At 41.8% G+C, this 27,021-nt stretch overlaps 1 protein-coding gene across 2 annotated transcripts in view; it reads left to right on the forward strand.

Annotated features, from left to right (window-relative positions):
* The window catches only part of LOC131682906 (uncharacterized), an 834,740-nt gene that overhangs the window by 699,221 nt on the left and 108,498 nt on the right, over positions 1-27,021 (forward strand). Inside the window, exon 6 of one of the 2 annotated variants that reach the window (XR_009304248.1) lies at positions 4,979-5,162. The exons of the other annotated variant lie outside the window; for it this stretch is intronic. The gene's annotated coding sequence lies outside the window, so the exon portion shown is untranslated. The remainder of the gene's footprint in view (positions 1-4,978; positions 5,163-27,021) is intronic. 2 annotated transcript variants of the gene reach the window in all.

The raw sequence follows: 27,021 nt of genomic DNA on the forward strand, positions 1-27,021 counted from the left end.
CAATCGTTCCTTAAAGAAAGGAAAATAAAGCGTGTTCCGGAATTCACGGAACCGGCCATCAAATGTCCGTATGTGTCTGGATGACTGCTTTCTTCGTAGATCATCGAGTAGATGTTTTTTGATGAACCACATACCTCAACTCAAAAACAAAAAACGAATAAAAAATGTCGTCCTGTGAACTGCGTTCCGGAATTCCCGGAACTGAGAATCTTGTGTCCGGATGCCTTCATATATTATCATGTTCATCTTGGAAAACAGAGTTCGACTCGGGAAACGTGTTCCGGAATTCCTGAAACCGGTCATCAAGTGTCCGCTTGTATCGATTCCTTCGTATTTTTCATAGATCATCGAGTTGATGTTTTTTGATGTGCCGTATTTCGGAATTTCCGGATCTGGCCATCAAGTGACCGTATGTCTCAGGATATCTTCGTATATAATTGCATTCTTCATAGATCTTCGACTTGACGTTTTTTGTTGTGCCTCATGCCATGATTATCATAAAAACAAAATTCGTCCTGGGAACCGTATTCCGGAATTCTCGGAACCGGGCATCATGGGTCCGCATGTGTACGGATGTCTTCATACATGAATGCATTCTTCATAGATCATCGAGTTGATGTTTTTTGATGTGTCGCATGCCACGATTATCATAAAAATAAAATTTGACCTGGGAACCGTGTTTCGGAATTCCCGGAACTGGTCATAAATTGTCCACATGTGTACGGATGCCTTCGTATATGATTGCATTCTTCATTGATCATCGAGTTGATGTTTTTTGATGTGCCGCATGCCATGATGATCATAAAAAAAATTTTGGCACGGGAGCCGTGTTCCGGAATTCTCGGAACTGGTGATCAATGGTCCACATGTGTACGGATGCCTTCGTATATGATTGCATTCTTCATTGATCATCGAGTTGATGTTTTTTGATGTGCCGCATGCCATGATGATCATAAAAAATTCTTTGGCACGGGAGCCGTGTTCCGGAATTCTCGGAACTGGTGATCAATGGTCCACATGTGTACGGATGCCTTCGTATATGATTGCATTCTTCATTGATCATCGAGTTGATGTTTTTTGATGTGCCGCATGCCACGATTATCATAAAAATAAAATTTGTCCTGGGAACCGTATTCCGGAATTCCCGGAACTGGTCATCAATGGTCCACATGTGTACGGATGCCTTCGTATATGATTGCATTCTTCATAGCTCATCGAGTTGATGTTTTTTGATGTGCCGCATGCTATGATTATCATAAAAATAAAATTTGTCCTGGGAACCGTGTTCCGGAATTCCCGGAACTGGTCATAAATTGTCTCCATGTGTACGGATGCCTTCGTATATGATTACATTCTTCATTGATCATCGAGTTGATGTTTTTTGATGTGCCGCATGCCATGATGATCATAAAAAATTTTTTGGCACGGGAGCCGTGTTCCGGAATTCTCGGAACTGGTGATCAATGGTCCACATGTGTACGGATGCCTTCGTATATGATTGCATTCTTCATTGATCATCGAGTTGATGTTTTTTGATGTGCCGCATGCCACGATTATCATAAAAATAAAATTTGTCCTGGGAACCGTATTCCGGAATTCCCGGAACTGGTCATCAATGGTCCACATGTGTACGGATGCCTTCGTATATGATTGCATTCTTCATAGCTCATCGAGTTGATGTTTTTTGATGTGCCGCATGCTATGATTATCATAAAAATAAAATTTGTCCTGGGAACCATGTTCCGGAATTACCGGAACTGGTCATCAAGTGTCTACATGTGTCCGGATACCTTCGTATATGATTACATTCTTCATAGTTTATCGAGTTTATGTTTTTTGATGTGCCGCATGCCACGATTATCATAAAAATAAAATTTGTCCTGGGAACCGTGTTCCGGAATTCCCGGAACTGGTCATAAATTGTCCACATGTGTACGGATGCCTTCGTATATGATTGCATTCTTCATTGATCATCGAGTTGATGTTTTTTGATGTGCCGCATGCCATGATTATCATAAAAAAAATTTGGCACGGGAACCGAGTTCCGGAATTGTCGGAACTGGTCATCAAGTGTCTACATGTGTCCGGATGCCTTCGAATGTGATTGCATTCTTCATAGATCATCGAGTTGATGTTTTTGATGTGCCGCATGCCATGATTATCATAAAAAATAAATTTTGTCCTGGGAACCGTGTTCCGGAATTCCCGGAACTGGTCAGAAAGTGGCAAATCTATATTAAATCTTTATTGAATTAATTGCTTGTTATACGAAGTAGACGATCTGATAAGATTTGTTGAAATAAATTAGTGTTTCTGTTATAATAAAGCATATGCAATGTAAGCTCATGAATGGCCACTTTTGGGAACCGCTCCCAGGAACTGGCCAATTCATATTACTCATATATGAAGTGCAATTATTATGTAAGAAGGCTATTTCTAACAAATTCTTGTCGAAAAATGTTGAATTCTAGCGTTGTTTTGAAAATATTTATGAAAAACTGAAAATGGCCAAAAGTTGGTACCCCACTGCAATCTGGATTTACTCCGGGGTCGTAGCTCCGAATACAATTTTTAAAGCATTTTAGAAAATTGGAATAATTTCCGGTTCTTTGGCAAAAAACTGCATCCAAATCGATTAAACAGAAAAAAAGTTATGGCCAATTGAACGTCGATTTTGGTGTATCGAAGAGGGCTTGGTAGTTTGAAGGATATTATATGAATCACATTAGCATGGGACAACATCTTTGCGAGAAATGTCGAAAGTCAAATCCAAATAAAAGTAACACGAAAAAAATACCCTTTGAAAGAGGCCGACAATCCACTTAATACTAATTCTTTGTGAATAAAATATTTAAGTTCTTCGCTGGAAGAAGTCATTTCAAGTGACATTTTTATGCGAAACTTCGGGAAAAAACCAACACTTCAGCCCCGGTGCAAGTGTGCATGTAAACGGACGAGAGAAAAGCAAAAACGTTCGTGCTGCTGAGCGTGCCTGTAAATTATTCGTGAAAGGTCGGTTATTCGGCTTGGTGCCGTAGTTTGGTTTGGTTCGCTAACAGTTGCAAATGTATGTGAATGGTCCGTGTGTCTAACTTTCATCATACGTTGCGTTGGAACTGTTGCAAACGACATTCATAGCAGCGGTGCACAATGAATGTAGTGAACGACATTCATGGCTTATATTTGCAAGATTGGAATATGCGGCAGTCCTTTTTTCGCTTGTTACAGGAAAGGACTGCAAGCAAAATATTAGCGGTCACCTAATATCGTTGTAGGGGAAATTGTTTGCCGTTGAAAAGCAATAGTTTTGGATATTTACAATGCGCAGGAAGGTCCGCCGATGCGTCAAAATAGACATTTTTCAACTTGTTGGTAATGAGTTTTATATTGAAGGAGAAGTTGTTGGCCATTGAAAATCAATAGTTTTGGACATTTACAATGCGCAGGGGAGCCCGCCGATGCGTCAAGATGGAATTTTTTTCAACTTTTTAGTAATGTGTTTTATATAGCAGGAGAAATTGTTGACCGTTGAAAATCAATAGTTTTGGACATTTACAATGCGTAAGTCGGTCCGACGATGCGTCAAAATGGATTTTTTTTTAACTTTTTGGTAATGAGTTTTATATTGAAGGAGAAATTGTTGGCCATTGAAAATCAATAGTTTTGGACATTGACAATGCACAGGGGGATCCGCCGATGCGTTAAAATGAAATTTTTTCAGCTTTTTGGTAATGAGTTTTATATTGCAGGAGAAGTTGTTGGCAATTGAAAATCAATAGTTTTAGACATTTTCAATGTGCAGGGGGGTCCGCCGATGCGTCAAAATTGAATTTTCTTCAATTTTTTAGTAATGAGTCTTATATTAAAGGATAAGTTGTTGTCCATTGAAAATCAATAATTATGGACATTTACGACTATCAAAATGATGTAAAATTTATTAAAATGGGTGCGAAGCATGTTTCAAGTGCTTCACCGTCGACATGTAGCTCATCAAGTTCGTAGCTGGCGAGCCATTGTGTACAGCGCTGTTCGAAAAAATAGCAGCGCTAATATTTTTCGAGTTTGATGCACAATGATCCCATACGTTCTACTCTCCAATAACATTCTATGTTTTTGTAAGTGACTATGCGAAGAGTAAAACGTGCCACTATTTGGAACCATTGGCTTATTGCTTACAAAAAATGGCTGTCAGTTAGGAAGAAAGTCGATATAAAGCTGTTCGGTGAAATAGCAGCGCTACCACAAAAGGTTTTTAAATTGCTAAAGTTTTCAAGATTTTCAGTTTATGCTATCTGTTCTATTCAGTATTGTGTTCCTACGCTTACAATTCACTGGAAATTCAAAGTTTATAAGTTGTAATATTTCACGAAAATGGGTCGTTCGATGTACTGTACAGCCGAGAAGCGAAATCTCACCAAACGGTAGATTGCTAGTGGCAAAACATACCGTGAAGTTCAGGATTTTTTACAGAGCTCTGCTAAAAAGATACACAATGCTTTGCACTGGACAAACAAAAGTGAAACTAGCGAGCAACATCCACTCAAATTTATCGCCAGATGGAAAAATAATATCCGTTTATGTCTTCGAGAGAAGTCATGAAAGGCCTGGAACATTCTATTGTAACTTCAACTAGTAAAAACAATCGATAAAGAAGTCCGAGAAAAGAACCACTATTCACAACACGTACCTTTACAAACATCTGAACCTTCCGAATTTCACGCCAATTGGGCCGTCGAAAAGTGACGTAACATTTAGTGGGTTGATGCTAATAAAATGGTATTATTTGACTCGAAAGGTAAGCGTTAGTAAGTTAGACGACCACCAGGTACCGAATTGTTACTACTGTACACGATGCAATCATGTAAAACATACGCATAGGTATCCATAATACTATACTTGAAAAACTCTCGCGATGCTATTATTTCGAACAGCACTGCAAGTGCAAAGTTTACTAAGAATGTAATATGCATTTCCACAGTTAGGTTGAACATAACCAGCCATGGAGTCATAGTTTGGCAAAATGGGAGAGGCACAATTGCACCACGAAACCGACAGCATAAGTCATTAAAGTGACTTTACGTTTGTCCGGACATGCCGCACACTCAGGTGATTCGCATTTAATGCCAAAAGATCCTGACTCCTGCGTTGCAGAAGACAAAGATGTAAGTAGCCGGGAAACTCTAAACTTGTTCATTGACCCTACTCCACGCTTTTCTAAACTTTCTTACTTCAAATCCTTGCTCTTCTTTGAGTACTATAGTTCTTAATATTTGAAAAATACTTCACCTTCAAGTCCCTTGCTAATTAGATGTCGTTACAATATAAAAATGGAAAAAGATTGACTCATTCTAAGTCGTTAATAAAAAAGGGAAAAAATTTGTTTAATACAACTGAATATTTATTAAATAATTATAACAATAAACTCATTACTATAAATCATTTTCATGGATCATGAAATCGTATTTCTTTCTAAAATATAGCTTATCCTTACAATAATGTATCATTATCGGCTGACCGTCAAATTCATTTAAAGGTATTATATAATAAAGTTGCGTGCGTTTTACAGTTTCGAAAGCTTGGTAGTGTTCATCAAACAGATCGTATTCCCACAATACACCAACAATAAGAAACCCAGTTTTTTTTATCGTTTTATTTTATCGTTTTTGATTTAGATTTCGTTTCATACGTTTCTTTTAGATCCGGCATCCATGACAACGCTTCATTCGGTGCTTTTTTATTCATTCGGCTTTATTTGGTTGGCTCGGAAGCCTTTCGGCGTTAATGCGCCGGAGTATCAGTACAACAAATTACAGTAAAACATAATCAATATAGATGGTGGTCTGTGGGGCATTTCTTGAATTCAGATGGCGCATCCGCTTGTCGAATCGTCGTTCCTTTTTTTTTCTTTACAGGTGTGGCAGTAACCGGTAGTCCATGGTGCTTGTTGGTAGTCCTTGCAATAGATCGCTCGTTGGGTGGTTAATCGCAATTCCCTTATCCGCGCCGACGTCGAATCTCGTAACAGATGGTGTATCTGCAACGAGGAAATCCCAGTTCTCGTTACAGTCAAAATGTCTGTAACGAGAACTGGGGAGAAGGGGAACTGGTGTGGATATCTGCTGATGAGGTGTATTACTTTGCTAAGTAGGAATTAGTATAAGAAAAACATAATAAATTCACATTAATCGACTTGAGGAAGAGATATATGGGGTACAAGATTTGGAGGTTTTGAGTTGCCAGGGCGTTCCGGATCGGCATATCGGGTGGTCTTCCGTGTGCTTGTAAAACTCCATTAAGTTTTGCTCTAGCTTCCCGATGATCAGAGTCAGTCTCTTTTTTACATTGGAGAATATATTTACGTACTAGCCCAGTACACGTGCTATAAGTAGATGCCAAGGGGTGTACTGGAGGTGTGTCGGGCTCTCATGGTGACGCAGCCATTAATACCGACTAAACTCCATTGGGCTCCGCCATTGTTCCCCCCAGGGACTAACTCTCGGTATTACTTCTGGGGGGATGGCTGTACTCGATGTACTCATTCACTCTCGCTCACGCATTCATACGTCCTGTATGAGGCTTACTTGGGTGCTCTTTCTGTCACACCTTGATTCACTCTCTAACACTCCACATGAGGCTTACTTTTGTGCTCGCCTTTTTCGTTCCTTGCGAGGCTGACTTGTTTGCTCGCCTTTTTCATTCCTTGCTAGGCTTACTTTTGTGCTAGCCTCTAACATACCATGTGAGGCTGACTTGAATGCTCACCCTATCACCTGGTTCACTCTCAATCGTACCACTCTATTACACCCCTGTCGCTCCCCCTGGCACCCCATGTGGGACATTTTTCTTAGGCCCCACTTCTGGCATACCATGTGAGGCTTACTTGGGTGCTCGCCGTTTTCATGCCTTGTGAAGCTGACTTTTGTGCTCACCTCTAGCATACCATGTGAGGCTGACTTTTGCGCTCACCCTTTTTTTTTTTTTCAATTTGTTTATTTGATAAGGCACGTATGCGTTAGCTTAAAGGTGCCATTTTTTCATTGTTTTACATTTTGAATTTCTTAAAACTAGGGGGTTACACATTTCAATATTATTTTGTTTTATATAATGAAACTAAAAAAAAACTTTACAGCTAACTTATACATATAAAAGAGGGTATAATATAATATTCGTAAGATTTGGGGGACGGATCATTTTGTGTGTTCTTTTTATAGTAATTCACTTTATGATTTTTAGAAGGGAGATTGTAGGAGAAATTAATTATTAACTAAGCGGAACATTTTACAAGCTTATTAACTAGAAATAACTATAAAGAGTGGTTCAAGATTAAGGGGAATTAATTGGGGCTATTTTAAAGTAGTGGTACTGTTGGGCATTTCTTAACGAGATTAAATATTGATCAACTAAAACTAAGCACTTAAGTTTTGGGAATATATTCAAGGGGAGAAGGGGGTGAAGTCATACATCTGTGTATCAGAGACATGGGATGGCGAGCGGACAAGGCTGAAGGGGGGGGGGGTGAGATATAAACTTTCAGTTTCCGGCATCAGGAATTAACGGCCAGGATTACAGATTCGAACGGATTGATCAACTAACACTAGAAGATAGGGGGGCACATAAGTTTTGGGAAGATATTCAAGGGGAGAAGGGGTGAAGTCATACATCTGTGTATCAGAGACATGGGAGAGAGGGTGGACAAGGCTGAACGGGGGGGATATAAACTTTCAGTTTCCGGCATCAGGAATCAACGACCAGGATTACAGATTCGAACGGATGTATCAAGTATTGGGACGCCGGGCGGTTTTCCTCGAGCCGGCAGGGGTTCCTCCAGACGATTTCGTAGTACGGCTCAGATACGGATCGGGAACACACCGCGCTGCGTGTGTGATGTTGTACTGTATATCTCGTGTTGTTGGTTCATTCGACAGATGTTTTGTCTCGTCTTGGAGTCGTATCAAACCATCGTTGGGGTACGGTAGGCGGAAGAGGGCACTTCTGGGAATAATAAGAGTAAAGATAGGGGCATTTAAATTTGGATATTGATGGTTTTGAGGAACGTGTATATAAGGGACATGTAGAGAATATCGCGGCTTGCTAGTACATCTCGAACCGGGACATTGGGTGATCTTCCTCGGGCCCGAAGGGAATCGAATAGTTGAGATCTGGCAGAACAGTACTCGGCACATGCCCAGACAACATGTTCGATTTCGTGATAACCGTTGCCACAAGCGCAGATACCGCTATCCACGAGCCCAATACGCCGGAGATGTGCGTCCAGCGTGTAGTGATTGGACATGAGCCGAGACATCACGCGAATGAAATCCCGACCCACATCCATCCCTCTGAACCAAGGTTTCGTCGATACCTTAGGGATTATCGAATGTAGCCACCTTCCCAGTTCACCATTGCTCCATGAAGTTTGCCAACTTTCGAGGGTTCTCTGATGAGTGATACTGAAAAATTCGCTGAAGCTAATTGGTCTTTCATATATGTCACCTTGTAAAGCGCCCGCCTTAGCTAAAGAGTCCGCTTCTTCATTACCTGGAATGGAGCAATGCGAGGGAACCCAAACTAAGGTAATCTTGTACGATCTTACAGACAAAGCACGCAGGCGCTCCCAGATTTTCCCCAGAAAATATGGAATGTGCTTTCTAGGTTTCATTGAACGGAGAGCCTCGATTGAGCTGAGGCTATCCGAGACAATAAAGTAATGATCGGTGGGCAAAGTATCAATGATCCCAAGGGTATACTGAATAGCAGCAAGTTCTGCGACGTAAACTGAAATATAGTTTGAATGAGGCGGTGAGGTTTTGATTGAATATACCGAAGCCAGTGGAGCCGTCGAGGCTTGACCCGTCGGTGTAAAACATCTTGTTGCAGTCGACTTCTCGAAATTTACTATGAAAGATGCTTGAGATCACTTGCGGACGTATGTGATCCGGGATTCCACGAATCTCGTCTTTCATGGATGTGTCGAAGAATACAGTTGAATCAGAAGCATGAAAGAGATTGACACGGTTGGGATAGTATGAAGAAGGATTGATATTTTGTGCCATGTAATCGAAGAACAAGGATATAAATCGGGTTTGAGAATTGAGCTCGACAAGCCTTTCGAAATTTGCAATTACTAACGGGTTCAAGATATCGCATCGGATGAGCAATCGATATGAGAGATCCCAAAATTGATTTTTCAGCGGAAGGACGCCCGCCAGCACTAAACTCATCGTATGTGTCGAGTGCATGCAACCCAAAGCAATACGCAAACAACAATATTGGATTCGCTCTAGTTTGATGAAATGAATTTTCGCAGCGGAGCGGAAACAGAAACTCCCGTACTCCATCACCGACAATATTGTTGTTTGGTACAGCCTGATTAGGTCTCCTGGGTGGGCACCCCACCATGTTCCGGTTATTGTACGGAGAAAGTTGATCCTTTGCTGGCACTTCTGTTTCAGATACCTAATGTGACATCCCCAGGTTCCTTTAGAGTCGAACCAGACCCCGAGATATTTGAAAGTTGAAACCTGAGCAATAGTTTGACCCATTAATTGAAGCTGTAGTTGTGCTGGTTCACGCTTCCTTGAAAATACGACTAGCTCAGTTTTCTCCGTGGAGAACTCAATACCTAGCTGGAGGGCCGACGCAGACAAATTGTCCAAGGTATCTTGCAATGGTCATGTAGTAGTTAATTCGTGTTGTCGATAAATCACCATGCGAAAAATGCATATGTTTTTCAGACAGCAAGTTTAGCAAAAAGTTGTTTAGAGTCGGTGAAAGACCATGCTGGAGCAGCTTTTCAGATAGAATTTTGATAGAAACTGAATCAAAAGCCCCCTTTATATCTAGGAAAACTGATGCCATCTGCTCTTTGCTAGCATAAGCCATTTGAATTTCTGTTGAGAGCAACGCAAGACAATCGTTCGTCCCTTTGCCTTTGCGGAAACCAAATTGTGTATCTGACAGTAAGCCATTTGCTTCAACCCAATTATCGAGGCGAAACAAGATCATTTTCTCGAACAACTTTCGGATACAGGACAGCATTGCAATCGGTCGATACGAGTTGTGGTCGGAGGCTGGTTTTCCTGGTTTTTGAATGGCGATGACCTTCACTTGCCTCCAGTCATGAGGGACAATATTACCCTCAAGAAACTTATTAAATAAATTCAACAAGCGTCTCTTGGCAGAGTCTGGCAGATTCTTTAACAAGTTAAATTTGATTCTGTCTGGCCCTGGGGCTTTATTGTTACATGATAAGAGAGCAAGTGAGAACTCCACCATCGAAAACGGTGTTTCGTTCGCGTTATTGTGAGGGGACGCGGCGCGGTAGATCTTCTGTGCCGGGGCGGAATCCGGACAAACCTTCTTGGCAAAATCGAATATCCAACGGTTTGAATATTCCACGCTCTCATTGGTACTGTTTCGGTTTCGTAAGCGCCGGGCCGTACTCCAAAGAGTGCTCATCGATGTTTCTCTCGTTAGTCCGTCGACGAACCGGCGCCAGTAGCTACGTTTTTTTGCTTTTATCAAACTCTTCATGCGCGTTTCCGCCATCGCGTACTGTCGGTAGCTAGCTGGCAGCCCGTCATCCCGGAAGGTCTTATACACAGCGGCCTTCTCCGCGTACACGTCTGAGCACTCTTTGTCCCACCATGGATTGGGAGGACGCCTGCGTGAATTCGCGTCTGGTACGCGTTTAGTCTGAGCTTGAATCGCGGTATCGAGAATCAAGCCAGCCAGGAACCCGTACTCTTCCTCCGGAGGAAGCTCTTGTGTCGATTCTACTTTTTCGGATATCGCGGACGCGTAGCTCTTCCAATCAATATTTCGTGTGAGGTCATACGAAACATTGATTGTATTCGGTGGCCCTGAACCGTTAGCAATATTAATTACGATTGGCAGATGGTCGCTGCCGTGGGGATCAGAGACTACCTTCCACATGCAATCTAGCCGCAGCGATGTCGAGCAGAGGGACAGGTCTAAGGCGCTCGGACGCGCTGGAGGGGCAGGAATCCGTGTCATTTCACCCGTATTCAAAATGGTCATATTAAAGTTATCGCAAAGCTCATGGAGTAGGTTAGATCGATTATCGTCATGAAGGCAACCCCATGCCGTGCCGTGGGAGTTGAAGTCACCTAAAACTAGCCTCGGTGCGGGGAGGAGTTCCGCAATATCGCAAAGCCGTCGGTGGCTAACTTAGGCTCTAGGGGGGATGTAGGTGGAAGCAATGCAAAGGTCTTTGCCTTTAATTCTGGTTTGGCAAGCGACAACTTCAATGCCTGGTGTCGAGGGGAGGTCGATCCGATTGAAAGAATAGCACTTTTTGATCCCCAATAGTACTCCTCCGTAAGAGTCTTCTCGATCCAAGCGAATAATATTAAAATCGTGAAAGTGTAGGGTTATTTCTGAAGTGAGCCATGTCTCGCATAGGGCAAATGCATCGCATTTCAAATTATTTAGTAAGATTTTAAACGAATCGATTTTCGGGATAATACTTCTGCAATTCCACTGTAGAACAGTGATTAAATCCTTGACCTCGTTCGATGAATTAGCCATCGAAGGATACAATCGCTGAAAGGAGGGGCCATTTCGCAGTGAACTGCATCAAGAATGTTTTTACTGCGGGGAGAAAGCTTATCAAGATACTTTTAAGGGGGTCAGAAATGTTCAACGCTGTAAGAATACGGTCCACAATGTCAGAGAAATTTATTAAGCCAGCACTGTTTTCTTTCTCTGGCTGAGATATGGGAACACTTGGAGTTTTTGATGTTCCTGGAAGTGCTGGGAACTCCTTTTCTGAGCTCAGGTTACTGAGACCGGGAGTGACTTGCTTCGGTTTTACAACAGTACTTACTTGAGTAGTTATTTTAGGGGGACCATGAAGAGACACCTTCTGGCCTTTACGACGAAGCTTGGAAGAGGAAATGTTCTTCCTTTTTCTACTACTTCTAGGCACAGCAGAAGATGTTCCCTCCTGGGGTTCATCACAGTCGCCTTCGTCAGTAGACAAGTTGGTAAAGATGTTCGTAGAGACAGGTGGCGTAGCTATCTTAAGCATTTCTGCAAAAGATCGCTTAGAGCGTCCCTGAAGGGAACGCTTAAGATTTTCCTCGCGCTGTTTGTACGCGGGACTTGAAGGGAGATCATGTGGGTTTCCCCCACAGTAGAGACACTTTTCGACATCTCTACCACAGGAATCATCCGCATGATTCCCACCGCATTTCCCACAGCGGGCTTTATTGCTACAATGGGAGGCTGTGTGTCCCAATTGTTTGCAATTAGTACAGTTCATGACCCGCGGCACAAAGAGGCGAACAGGTAGACGAACCTTGTCAAAGAGGAGGTAATTGGGCAGGGCAGAGCCGGCGAAAGTCACCCGATAAGAGTCTGAGTTGACGTATGTTTTCTTCCCGTCAGCTGCGACTGATGCTGAATGCAAACGTTTGCATTCCAGTATCTTCACTGGCTTAAGCATGGGGTCTTTGAAACAGCCAGTCCCATATTTTAGCAGGTCCTCGCAATTCAGACTCGAATCGGAGACGACCCCACTGACTTCAACCCTGCTAGCTGGAATATACACCCTGTACTCCCTCGTAAAGGGCTCATAGCCAGCAATATCATTTGCCTGAGTTGAACTGTTAACAACCACCCGAAGCTTATCAGGGCGAATTTTCGATATTTCTGTCACGGCCGAATACCGGTCTGTCAGAACGCGAGAAATCTGCAACAGATTCAAACATTTTTTTTCTTTGGTCCGAAAGAAGATCACAAATGGCCCGGTGGCTGAGCTCGGATATACTTTGAGCCGGGGAGCCAATTTTGTGTCGACGTCCATCTCACCTTGAGATGAACCGCCGTCAGGGGAAGTCATTTTTGCACGGGCCTATTGCCCAGTGCACGTTATTAAGACAACCAAGAAGGGGAACCGAAAACTAATACTTAGCTTGTATAGGTAACGGTATCCAGACGGCTTACTAGAAGAACACTGCTTCACTTCACTGACCGGCTAACGGTACAGAAACAGAAACACAAAAGAAGGGAAAAAATACTGAAACCTCAACTAGGCGTAGAGTGTGCAAATAACCTTGAACGCGGATTAACACTATTTGTCGCTATAGAGTGTACGGACCGATGACAAAAGACTTCTATCTCGACTGAGTGCTCGATAACGAATGATTTGTGCTCACCCTTAACATACCGTGTGAGACTGACTTGGATGCTGACCCTTTCGCTCCTCTGCCACGCCACGAGGCATCGATAGCTAAGTCCCAACATACTACGCTACGACCCTCCCATCTTGGCATGAGTCAGTCCACATATACGCCTATACACTCGCTCTTCTGCCTTGCTTCGGGGTGGCTGGGTTTACCCCTTACGCGGTTGCCAGTCGCTGCGCCAAACCTGCCTCATCATGAACAGACCATTCACTCACTTTTCTGCGCTCGACCTTTTTCGCTCTAATTAACCAATTACAAGTTAGTCGTGCCCGTCGTCTGTTGCTCGGTGCGCCAAATTCCCTGTAGCCTACAGGCAATCTGGGTGGTTGCAGTCGAGACTGCGTTCCACTTCTTCACCGATTGACACATTCGTTTCATAAGGTTCTTTTAGATCCGGCATCCGTGACAAAGATTCATTCAGTGCTTTTTGTAGTGACTAACGACTTACCTTTCAATATAAGGGCCCCTTTTCAAAATTTCGAAGAAAAATTATGTAAGATTTTGAACGCTTATATCTTTTGTTGTACTGAATGGATTTAATCAATTTCTTCGGCATTTTGTCGCAAATAATATTTGTACCAGTGTTGTATTACATTTTGAAATATGTAGGACATTCATTATCAACGGAAAAATAGTGTTTTGAAAAATCTTTCGAAAACGACTCGGAAAAGTGAAAATTTTCAGCCCATCCCGCACAGATATGGTGCACCAACCGAACAATAAAATAATGTAAAGTTTATATATAGGTCCACTACATGTTTGTTCCTATGATTATTCGTATTGGGTTGCTTGACGAGAGCAGTTGGTGGGGGAAAGCCGGCATATTAGTTGTGGTTAAGCCATTAAAAGCCGGACGGAAACGAAAGGCTCATGCACGCCACGAGAACGAGCGAGAAAGCGATAGTAGTGCATATTAGCGAAAGCGTTACGTACATTTTGAACCTTAATAACTTATCTTCTACTAAACGGATTGCCAATCTTGTTTCATAAATCGGAAGGAAAACGTACAACGCTTGCTAGCGATACGTTGTTTGCTATATAAAATTTGTTTAAACAGTTTAAAAACTACTTTAAATGAGAATCAACAATAATGATAAAACCTATAAATAGGGGTGTCGCAGCTTTTCTCAAAGTCAGACGTGTGTAAGACGCAGTGCATAACAGACGTGCGTGGTCGTGAGAAGCTGCATCGGACGATCAATCAAATCGGCTACCACCGGAGAGAAGAAGAAAAACGTTGGTGGCGGTGAAAAGGCCAAAAAGCCAAAGGCTAAGAAAAGCAGTCACTGAAAAGGCGGTAGCAACTGCCACTAAAATGCCATCAAAACATCGAAGGCTGCAGCGAACAAGCCGAAGACCCCAAAGCCAAAGAAGGCCGCCAAACCTGCCAAGAAAGCTGTCCGATAAAGATAAGTAAATTCACGCGTCTCTTTTCAGGACTAACAAAATACTTGAAAAAATTGATGGATTTGTGTCATAGTTATATGCAAACCGTCCGTAGGATGAATATATAATGGAAAAAGAATTTTATTAGGAAGTTCCTTTTATTAATTTGTATAATTAAAAATAATTATATAAGAAAATATTTTTCAAATTAATCTACAAACCTGAAGATTTATGCAAATCCTTCCAAGAAAATCAGTGAATGTGGCAACTCTGCCACTAAGCGTAAGCTACACCAAAACGAATGATGAAAATATTTTCATTTATCGCACAAAAGGATGGCCTTCCATCTGCAATGAAAAGTTAATAAATAGGAATGCCTTGATGCAAAGCGTGCTCATTTGGTGTGAGCTGCGAAAGGGGAATGATCATATGTGTGTACGCAGTAAAAACAATCGTCGGCAAGGTTTGAATTGCTTCAAAAGATTCTCGTCTTGTATCAACAAAGTTATCTACAAACCATCCTTATAAGGACGAATGCAAAATGGAAAAAGAATTTAGTTAGAAAGTTTCTTTTATTAACTAGTATCAAGTTTGCACTTGTTAATTCTGTACTTTTACCAGTGAATCGTAAGGAAATATTTTTCTAATCTACAAACCTGAAGATTTATGCAAATCCTTCCAAGAAAATCAGTGAGTGTGGCAACTCTGCCACTAAGCGAAAGCTACACCAAAACGAATGATGAAATTATTTTCATTTATCGCACAAAAGGATGGCCTTCCATCTGCAACGAAAAGTTAATAAATAGGAACGCCTTGATGCAAAGCGTGCTCATTCGGTGTGAGCTGCGAAAGGGGAATGATCATATGTGTGTACGCAGTAAAACCAATCGTCGGCAAGGTTTGAATTGTTTCAAAAGATTCTCGTCTTGTATCACCATAGTTATCTACAAACCGTCCTTATTAGGACGAATGCATATTGGAAAAGATGGGATTTATATGACATAACAGGAGTGTCGTGACCACACTATGAAGTTTTATGTTGCTACCTCCACTAAAACCACTTCAAAACACTCCCACCTGTCATACAAGTACATTGTCTGCTTGTTGAAATCATTTGAAATTATTCACCTGTATTCAATGCGGAGAACTCGGTAATAAAATTGTTTTACTGAATAGATTAACGAAGGGATCCCCAGGAAAATTTCGCTGAGCCCGGTGAATCGAACTTAATGCGTAAAATTTAGCCATTTGAAAGAGATACAAGCAGAATTTTAAGAATATGATCATCGCGGTTATGACCCGCCCCTAGTTTTTCGCTAAGCGTGAATCATTTCTGAACGCTAGGAAAAGATTCCGACGGTTGTTTCGAGAGATTCATAAATTATGTAACGCAAAAATTGCCCAAAATTGACTTCCCCTCCCCCCATGTAACAAATTGTCACAAATTTCTCCATCCCCCCTCCCCTATTACGTAACAAATTCCCAGAAATTTTTTTTCTTCGGTGAAAACATGTTACGTAACGATCTAGCTAACTCCTCCTACCCCCTATGTCACAACATGTCACAACTTGTATCATTAGTATCATTCGATTTGAATTACAAGTCAAACGAGTAGTCACGACACTCCGGTTATGCCCTAGACATTACCCACCCATCTTTTTACATTTCTTATAAAAGAAATGTATAGAATTCGCTCAATCTTTGAAGATTTTTTTCCTAGGCCCGGAGGGCCGAGTCTTATATACCAATCGACTCAGCTCGACGATTTGGGACAATGTCTGCGTGTGTGACCAATCTCTCATTCGTGTTTCTCAGCAAAGGCAGATTAACAATTTATATATTTTTAGGCAGCTTATACAAATACCTTTCGAACAAGCTATAGCTTGTTGAAATCGGACTATTATCAAAAGAGATATTTAACATTTAATGCGGACGAAAGATTTTTATCATTTCCCATTGCCAGAAATATGACCAAAAACATGTAATCTATTATTAACGCCAAAACGGCTTATTTTAGGTCAATAGTATGTTCGGAGAATTTAATGGAGGCAATATGCCCTTTCTTTTGGTATTGTGCTTTTGCTGATTAATCCCCCTATGAGTGAGATATTTTCACAAATTTTCTTGGAAGTGATTATATCGAAATGATGCCTTCAGCAAATTTGTAGCTCTTACTTTTGCGAATAACTTTACTGAAAACTTCAAATATCTATTTTGAATACCTTAAAAGTTATGGCTTGTTGTTTGTGGATTACCTTTTGTCGCCTATTTATTGTTCAATATAGTAATAATCCATTGAAATAAGCCAAACATTATTTCGATTAAACGAATTTTGTATATCATTTTTCTATCAACAACCGCTAGAAATAATCAGCGAATACTTCCAAGTTGTCTGGAAAGAACTTGATAACTTATCAGTGCAAAAATGTTCATTTGTGCAAACCTTCTGACTGCAATTTTGTCGTGACTAACGACTTACCTTTCAATATAGGGGCCCCTTTTCAAAATTTCGGAAGAAAAATGATGTAAGATTTTGAACGCTTATATCTTTTGTTGTACTGAATGGATTTAATCAATTTCTTCGGCATTTTGTCGAAAATATTTGTACCAATGTTGTATTAAATTTTGGAATATGTAGGATATTCATTATCAACGGAAAAATAGTGTTTTGAAAAATCTTTCGAAAACGACTCGGAAAAGTGAAAATTTTCAGCCCATCCCGCACAGAGCCGTCAAAATGGTGCAGCAAATGAACAATAAAATAATGAAAAGTTTATATAAAGGTCCACTACATGTTTGTTCCTATGATTATTCGTATTGGGTTGCTTGACGAGAGCAGTTGGTGGGGGAAAGCCGGGATATTAATTTTGGTTAAGCCATTAGAAGTCGGACGGAAAGGAAAGGCTCATGCACGCCACGAGAACGAGCGAGAAAGCGATAGTAGTGCATATTAGCGAAAGCGTTACGTACATTTTGAACCTTATTAACTTTTCTTCTACAAAATGGATTGCCAATCTTGTTTCATAAATCGGAAGGAAAACGTTCAATGCTTGCTACCGATGCGTTCTTTGCTATATAAAATTTGTTTAAATAGTTCGAAAACTATTTTAAATGAAATCAACATTAATGATAAAACCTATAAATAGGGGTGTCGCAGCTTTTCTCTAAGCCAGACGTATGTAAGACGCAGTGCATAACAGACGTGCGTGGTCGTGAGAAGCTGCATCGGACGACCAATCAAATCAGCTACCATCGGAGAGAAGAAGAAAAACGTTGGTGGAGGTGGTGGCGGTGAGAAGTCCAAAAAGCCAAAGGCTAAGAAACGCAGTCACTGAGAAGGCGGTAGTAACTGCCACTAAAATGCCACCAAAACATCGAAGGCTGCAAAGCGTACTCATTCGGTGTGAGCTGCGAAAGGGGAAAGATCGTATGGATGTACGCAGTAAAAACAATCGTCGGCAAGGTTTGAATTGTTTTAAAAGATTCCCGTCTTGTATCAACATAGTTATCTACAAACCGTCCTTATTAGGACGAATACAAAATGGAAAAAAGAATTTAATTAGAAAGTTTCTTTTATTAACTGGTATTAAGTTTGCGCTTGGTAATTCTGTACTTTTACCAGTGAATCATAAAAAAATGTTTTTCTAATTTACAAACCCGAAGGTTTTTGCAAATCCTTCCAAGAAAATCAGTGAATGTGCCAACTCTGCCACTAAGCGAAAGCTACACCAAAACGAATGATGAAAATATTTTCATTTATCGAACAAAAGGACGTCCTTCCATCTGCATTGTAAAGTCAATAAATAGGAACAGCTTGATGAAAAGTGTGCTCATTCGGCGTGAGCTGCGAAAGGGGAAAGATCGTATGGATGTACGCAGTAAAAACAATCGTCTGCAAGGTTTGAATTGTTTTAAAAGATTCCCGTCTTGTATCAACATAGTTATCCACAAACCGTCCTTATTAGGACAAAGGCAAAATGGAAAAAGATGGGTTGGTAATGTATATGACATAACAGGGGTGTCGTGACCACACTTCGAAGTTATTTCAAATCTTGCAAAGCATAAATTGACATAATTTCAATGATTGTTCCTTTATGAATGAAATGACAAATTTTCAGGTCAACGCGGCAATAACTTTGCAATTTATAGAACAATTTTATATTTTTAGTTATCATATATTAACTGTCATCTCTTCCAAACAACTTAACCCTCTGCAGCCAACCACGTGGTTTTGCAGGGTTAAGGAGAATCATTGTAAAATGTCCAATACATGATTTTATGTTGTTACCTCCACTAAAACCACTTCAGAACACTCCCACCTGTCATACATGTACATTGTCTGCATGTTGAAATCATTATATGAAATTATTGACCTGTATTCAACGCGGAGAACTCGGTAATAAAATTGTTTTGCTGAATATACTAACGAACGGGATCCCCAGGAAAATTTCGCTGAGCCCGGTGAATCGAACTTAATGCGCAAAATTTAGCCATTTGAAGGAGATACAAGCAGAATTTTAAGAATATGAGCATCGCGGTTATGTCCCGGACATTACCCGCCCCTAGTTTTTCGCTAAGCGTGTTCATTTCTGTACGGAAAAGATTCCGATGGTTGTTTCGAGAGATTTTAACATTGATAGTTCAAAGCAAGAAAATATGAAATTTGTTCATTTCATGAATGAATGTCTCAACGAGCTTAGAATCCAGTGCATCCCCGATCAACGCAGACGCCAACAACAAAGGTTCTTTTCAGAACCACCATAATTATTATAAAGAATAACTTGAAACATTCCCACATATTTCATTGAGTATCATTCGATTTGAATTACAAGTCAAACGAGTAGTCACGACACTCCGGTTATGTCCTAGACATTACCCACCCATCTTTTTCTAACTTATAACCATCAGATCGATCTGAAACATATAGGAAAATGAAAGCGAAGTAAATAACTCCAAGCAACGGCGTAGCTAGAAGAAGGTTTTGGGATTTAACACCATACAACTCCCCCCTCCACACACAAAAAATTGGATTGAAGTTGAAAATTTATTGATGCTGACTGATTTAATTCAATATCACAATAACAATTATCTGATCCGTACATTGATAACCTGTTGTTGTAAACATCATGAGGACTTTTGATAAATTGTCGGAATGGGGTCCTGATATGTAACTGATCTATTGGTCTTGATTTCACAGTTGTCTAATAGCATCAATATCAAATTCCTGCCTGGAAACATTCCAATAGAAAATTCTAGAGTTCTGTAATCAATCATAATCCTCAGATTTCTTTTCAAATTGAGCTCGCCCTTGTAGAGATGCACTGTAATAAGGGTCTTTATTTAATAGAAAGCGAAGTTAAAATTGATTTAATGTCTATGAAACATAGAACTGCTCACCAAAAAAATGCATAACTTTCAACATTTGCTAAAAATGTTTTTGCCTTTCTCATTCACTCTAAAATTCGTCAATCTAATCCCGACTCGGAGGGCCGAGTGTCATATGGCAATCGACTCAGTTCGTCGAGATCGGAAAATGTCAGTGTGTGTGTATGTATGTGTGTGTATGTGTGTATGTTGAAAAAATGTGACCTCTGTTAATCAGAGATGGCTGGACCGATTTGCACAAAGTTAGTCTCAAATGAAAGGTACAACCTTCCCATCGGCTGCTATTGAATTTTTTATTGATTCGACTTCCGGTTCCGGAGTTACGAGTTGAAGAGTGCAATCACACAGCAAATTCCCATATAAACTGAAATGAAAAATTTTCAAAATCAAATTTGTATTTTTGATGCCAAATGACTTTATAATGCATGAAACATTGAGATTTGATGTAAACTCGAAAAAAATAATGCTTGACAAAAATTGATTTTTTTGGACTTTGGTACATTTTTGCCTTTCTCATGTAGAAAGGTTATGCAATCACTCTAAAAATCGTCAATCATACCGGCCCGGAGGGAGTATGCAATGAGGGGTTGCTACTTCAAAATCAAAACTAATTTAAAATTTCTTAAAAAGTTGAAAATTTTCGGCAGGCCCCGGACCTCCTGGATCTTTCTCCATGATCCGCCGCTGGTTTCAAGCGATGTTTCAGTATCACATAGTATCTCAAGATCGTGGCTGTCGATCCATTGTACGTATGTGCAAACCGTACTGAACATGTAATATTCATTTTCACCATTGCCATGGAATCGTAGTCTGGACAAATGAGAAAAGCACAATTGCACCACTAGGTGGCTTAAAACAGGTTTTTATTTTGGGAATGCGTCGAGTTGACACGAAAACGTAATATGATTAATAACGAGGATAACACTTTCCGAATGTAGAGAGAAATTTATGAAAAATGACGATTTCCATTCGACTCTAGCAGGTCCTGATCGATTTTGATGAGCTTTTGATTTTTGTTGTATGACCAATTATATGTATAGGTCAAATGTTCAAAAACCTGTAATTTAAGGTCAAGATAACATCATTTTGAAACCGCCAATTTCGGAGGTTTAGTATCTACGATGAGTTTTACAAACGTTAAACAGCGCATCATTTGATAAAATAATTTTGACGGTATATCGTCCAAGAAGTATTTATGGTGAATTTTCTCAGGTTAATATTCATTACTACAATAAAGTCTCAACAAATTCGCTAAAGACACGAACTTTGTTACTATTTTCTGAAAAATTAATTCTGCATAATTTTAAAACTTCAAAAATTACGGTTTCGGAATTATGCCGTTTGGACAGTAAGATCGATTTTCACCAAAACCCCACCAATTGTAAAATTGGTATTGTAAAAAACGTAAGGGCGATACTTCAATGCCAGGACCAGGTGGGACCAGTGATGTACCAAATCGTGTTTTTATAATTTTGGGGAAAAAACCCAAGGTTTTTTCCCGGTTAAAACGGTTTTTTCGCGGGAAGATTGGGTTTTTTGAAATTTTGCGATATTTTGGTAATTGAACATTAATGTATTGTTATCCAAACATTTTTATTTTATTTATGAGCATTATTGTCATAAAGTTTTGCATGTATATGAATTCTGAATGGTTTTCCTCGATTGAATCATTGCTATAGCGGTGATCTAACATTTCTTTACCAATGTTGTGGTTGAATAAGTGATAAAACTTTTCAACACGTTTTGGACTAAGTCGATTGCGTTTCTTACTGTGAATCCACCTAAACGTACTAAACATTTTTTCTACTGTTGCTGATGTAGTTGATGCCGAGAGAATTCGGATTGCGATTTGTGAGAGTTTTGATTACGGTTCATACTAATGACGAATGTCAAGGCCACTCGCTTTCTGCATATTACTCACTTTTACTTTTCACCGGACTAAATAGGTATTTTCTAACTTTTGTGTGAATACCTACCTCATTTCGCTAAAACTATAGCAACCCCTAAAATGAGTAACAAGCAGAATAAAAGTAGTTTGGGCATCACACGATTATTCTAATTTTCACTAGTCAAAGTAACAATGACTATTGTCCCCACTATTATATGAAACAAGTTGGAATATGGAATGGACCGAAATTAAAGTTACAGGAACAGAAAATGCTTCGTAAAACCCGTTATAAATATATTACAATTTGAATGAAATGAAAATGAAAATTGGATTTAAACTTCAAGTTTAAAAATCGGACAGGAGCTTTTCGATTATGTCCTACAGAATTAAAACCGTAAAAAAGTATATCCAGTTCGTACAACTGTCTTTTCTTTATGCAACTTTTAATCTTGAATGTAACGTTGTGCGGAATTTCCCGTGAGCGAATTATACTGGATGTTCATCCTTGCCGACTTTTTCGGGTGCGAATATTCATGCTCAAGGATCTCTGTTCGATTTTTACGCTTGACGTTTATATTCGATTTTTACGTGCTAAGATATCTGGAGTGGGTTCTACAAAGTATGTTTTATCCTTGCGACTTTTATTTTCGGTCTCTCAAAGGTAAATGCAAGATTCTCTAACCCTCCGGAAGTCGCGCAAATGGCCCACTGAAAGAGCAGCCGCTGGTGCTCTAAGACGATTTCGCTAGATTTTCAGAGCAGCGTGTACTCAGTGCACTAGCGCGACTGCCGAAAAGTTAAAAAACATCAAATGAACATCATACATTCGATAAAACGAAAAAACCCGTATTTCGTCCGTGTTAAAACGATTTGGGAAAAACCCGGTTAAAACCCAAAGATCAAAACCCGGGAAGATGGCGCATCCGCTTGTCGAATCGTCGTTTCTTTTTTCTTGGCACGTGTGACAGTAACCGGTAGTCCATGGTGCTTGTTGGTAGTCCTTGCAATAGATCGCTCGTTGGGTGGTTAATCGCAATTCCCTTATCCGCGCCGACGTCGAATCTCGTAACAGATGGTGTATCTGTAACGAGGAAATCCCAGTTCTCGTTACAGTCAAAATGTCTGTAACGAGAACTGGGGAGAAGGGGTACTGATGTGGATATCTGCTGATGAGGTGTATTACTTTGCTAAGTAGGAATTAGTATAAGAAAAACATTATAAATTCATATTAATCGACTTGAGGAAGAGATATATGGGGTACAAGATTTGTAGGTTTTGAGTTGCCAGGACGTTCTGGATCGGCATATCGGGTGGTTGTAAAACTCCATTAAGTTTTGCTCTAGCTTCCCGATGATCAGAGCCAGGCTCTTTTTTACATTGGAGAATATATTTACGTACTAGCCCGGTACACGTGCTATAAGTAGATGCCAAGCTACCACACGGGGTGTACTGGAGGTGTGTCGGGCTCTCATAGTGACGCAGCCATTAATACCGACTAAACTCCATTGGGGTCCGCCATTGTTCCCCCCAGGGAATACCTCTCGGTATTACTTCTGGGAGGATGGCTGTACTTGATGTACTCATTCACTCTCGCTCACGCTTTCATACGTCCTGTATGAGGCTTACTTGGGTGCTCTCTCTGTCACACCTTTATTCACTCTCTAGCACTCCACATGAGGCTTACTTTTGTGCTCACCTTTTTCGTTCCTTGCTAGGCTGACTTGTGTGCTCGCCTTTTTCATTCCTTGCTAGGCTTACTTTTGTGCTAGCCTCTAACATACCATGTGAGGCTGACTTGAATGCTCACCCTATCACCTGGTTCACTCTCAATCGTACCACTCTATTACACCCTGTCGCTCCCCCTGGCACCCCATGTGGGACATTTTTCTTAGGCCCCACTTCTGGCATACCATGTGAGGCTTACTTGGGTGCTCGCCGTTTTCATGCCTTGTGAAGCTGACTTTTGTGCTCACCTCTAGCATACCATGTGAGGCTGACTTTTGTGCTCACCCTTAACATACCGTGTGAGACCGACTTGGATGCTCACCCTTTTGCTCCTCTGCCACGCCACGAGGCATCGATAGCTAAGTCCCAACATACTACGCTACGACCCTCCCATCTTGGCATGAGTCAGTCCACATATACGCCTATACACTCGCTCTTCTGCCTTGCTTCGGGGTGGCTGGGTTTACTCCTTACGCGGTTGCCAGTCTCTGTGCCAAACCTGCCTCATCATGAACATACCATTCACTCACTTTTCTGCGCTCGGTCTTTTTCGCTCCAACTAACCAATCACTAGTTAGTCGTGCCCGTCGTCTGTTGCTCGGTGCGCCAAATTCCCTGTAGCCTACAGGCAATCTGGGTGGTTGCAGTCGAGACTGCGTTCCACTTCTCCACCGATTGACACATCCGCTAAATAATGGTATTAAGGGTTGTGTCCGAGCCGCAGACGTCAAGCATTGCTCTTCTTTCGACGTCGAAACGAGGACATACGAACAGTATGTGTTCGGCAGTTTCGTCAACACCTGGGCAATCAGGGCAGGCGGGGACCTCCGCGTGCCCAAACCTGTGGAGGCACTGTCGGAAGCAGCCATGGCCTGACAGGAATTGTGTCAGATGGAAGTGAACTTCCCCATGGGTCACCCAGCTCGATATGTTAGGTATCAGCCGGTGGGTCCACCTACCTTTCGAGGAGCTATCCCATTCACGCTGCCATCTGGCGATCGAAGTCACTCTGGTGCGTTCGCGGGCTTCTCTATTTCCACGTTGCTCGAAGCACTCCTCAGCTTCCCGGATGACCAGCCCGACTGGCATCATGCTCGCCATCGCGCAGGATGCATCGTGTGATGCCGTGCGGTAGGCAGATATCACTCTGAGGCACATCATGCGGTAGGTGCCCTACAGTTTCTATAGGTGACTGGTTACCCTCAGTGCTCTTAACCATGACGGGCCGCCGTACCTGAGGATAGATACGGCAACGCCTGCCAGTAGCCTACTTCTACTAGAGCACACCTTTGAGCTGCTGGGCATCATCCTCGATAGTGCCGCAACAGTAGTCGACGCTCTCTTGCATGTATAGTCGACGTGGCTGCCGAAGGTCAGCTTGTCGTCTATAATGACTCCGAGAGACTACAGACTCCGCTGTAAAGTGATCACGACTTCTCCCACATGGATAACTGCATGTTGTGCCGACTTGCGGTTGTTGACGATAACTACCTCCGTCTTATGCTGAGCGAGCTCCAGGCCTCTCGCGCTCATCCATTCCTCCACCGTGTTGATCGCATGTTCTGCAGTTAGTTCTACCCCAGGGATTGACTCCCCATAACCTCCAAGGTTACGTCGTCGGCAAAGCCGACGATCTTGACCCCAGGAGGGAACTTCAATCTCAAAACCCCGTCATACATGAGGTTCCATAGCACCGGGCCTAGGATCAAGCCCTGCGGGATTCCGGCGGTACTCGGAACCCTTTTCTGACCGGCATCGGTCTAATATAGCAGTACGCGGTCTGGAAGTAACTTTCTAGTATCCGGTACCGACCCACCGGTAGGCTAAGCCGGTGTAACGAGAGCGCGATGGCATCCCAGCTTGCGATGTTGAATGCGTTCTTCACGTCAAGTGTCACTAACGCACAGTATCGAATGCCTCGCCTTTTTTCGTTGGATCGCTATCTCGGCAGTCTTTATCACTGACTTGATAGCATCCACTGTGGACTTACCCTTCCGAAAGCCAAAATGATTGCTTGACAGGCCGGCCGTACCTTTTGCGTACGGGGTTAGCCTGTTGAGGATGATGCTGTCAAGAAATTTGCCAGTCGTGTCGACAGATTGGTCTGTACGCCGATGGGTTGCCTGGTGGCTTCCCGGGCTTCGGCAACAGCACCAATTTCTGCCTTTTCCATCTATCGGGGAAACGGCACTCGTCAATGCATCTCTGCATAGCTAGCCTGAACATGTTCGGGTTCGCTATGATCGCTGCCTTGAGAGCGCTGTTTTGAACTCCATCCGGCCCTGGAGCTTTGTTCATTGCTAGGGATTTAGCCACTGCGAACAGTTCTTCATTCGGCAGGAGCCACCATTTCGGCCGTGCCAGCACTGTCTCGTAGTGCAGGTAGCCAGGGGCTTGTGGCTCGAGACGGAAAGAGTACTTCGATAATCGTCGCCAACCGGTCCGGAGACCTTTCTGGGGGTGAAGAGCCCCCTTTGGTCTTGGCCATCACGATCCTGTAGGCGTCACCCCACGGATTCGCGTTGGCACTCTCACACAGGTTGTCGAAACACGCTCTCTTGCTGCTTTTAATGGCCTTGTTAAGGGCCAATTTCGCAGCTCGAAACACATCACGGCGGTTCTCTCTTGCATCCTCGGTGCGGGCTTTTTGCATGCTACGTGTAGCTCTGAGGCAGGCTGATCGTAGAGCTGCAATCTCGGCACTCCACCAGTATACCGGGGATCTGCCGTTTCTTGACAGGGTATTCCTCGGCATAGTGGCGTCGCACGCGCGTGATAGAACAGCTACCATCGCTACCCGCTTAGACTGTCGGTGTTGGCCTCCAGTCCCTGGGCCGCGGTGAAAGCTTCGCTGTCGAAGTTATTGGACTTCCACCCGCGTACCTGACAGGGATCTCCCGCCCTCGGATGCTGCACACCATAGTTGATCCTAAAGCGGATTGCTAAATGATCGCTATGGGTGTAGCCTTCGTCTACCCTTAATTCCATGCCTGGAACCAGACTCGGGCTGGCAAATGTTACGTCAATCCACGCCTCCACCCGAGGGATTCCATGAGAAACCGGCCGACCGCAAAATATGACCATCGTCGATTCGAATGAAACATTGCAGGTGTGTTCGCTATATGAATCTCCATGATATTCTCTGGCAATTGGAATATTTTGATAGAAGAGTAATTTTTCAAAAAGGCGTAAACGTTTCTAAGTGTATGAATTTCAAATTTTTTTTGTTAGATTACTGTATTTTATACAGCAAAACTATCTGAGAACAAGTTACAGGGAATGAATACTTCTGTCCGAAAAAAATATACACTGAAAAAAATGAAAAAACAAAAAATTATGATAAAAATTTAAATTGCGAAAAACCCATTTTTTAATTTTTTTATATTTTGTTACCAAAAACCTAAAGAGAAAAGAAACATTTTGAAT

The sequence above is a fragment of the Topomyia yanbarensis genome, chromosome 2 (genome assembly GCF_030247195.1).
Source record: "Topomyia yanbarensis strain Yona2022 chromosome 2, ASM3024719v1, whole genome shotgun sequence".
NCBI classification, from domain to species: domain Eukaryota; kingdom Metazoa; phylum Arthropoda; class Insecta; order Diptera; family Culicidae; genus Topomyia; species Topomyia yanbarensis.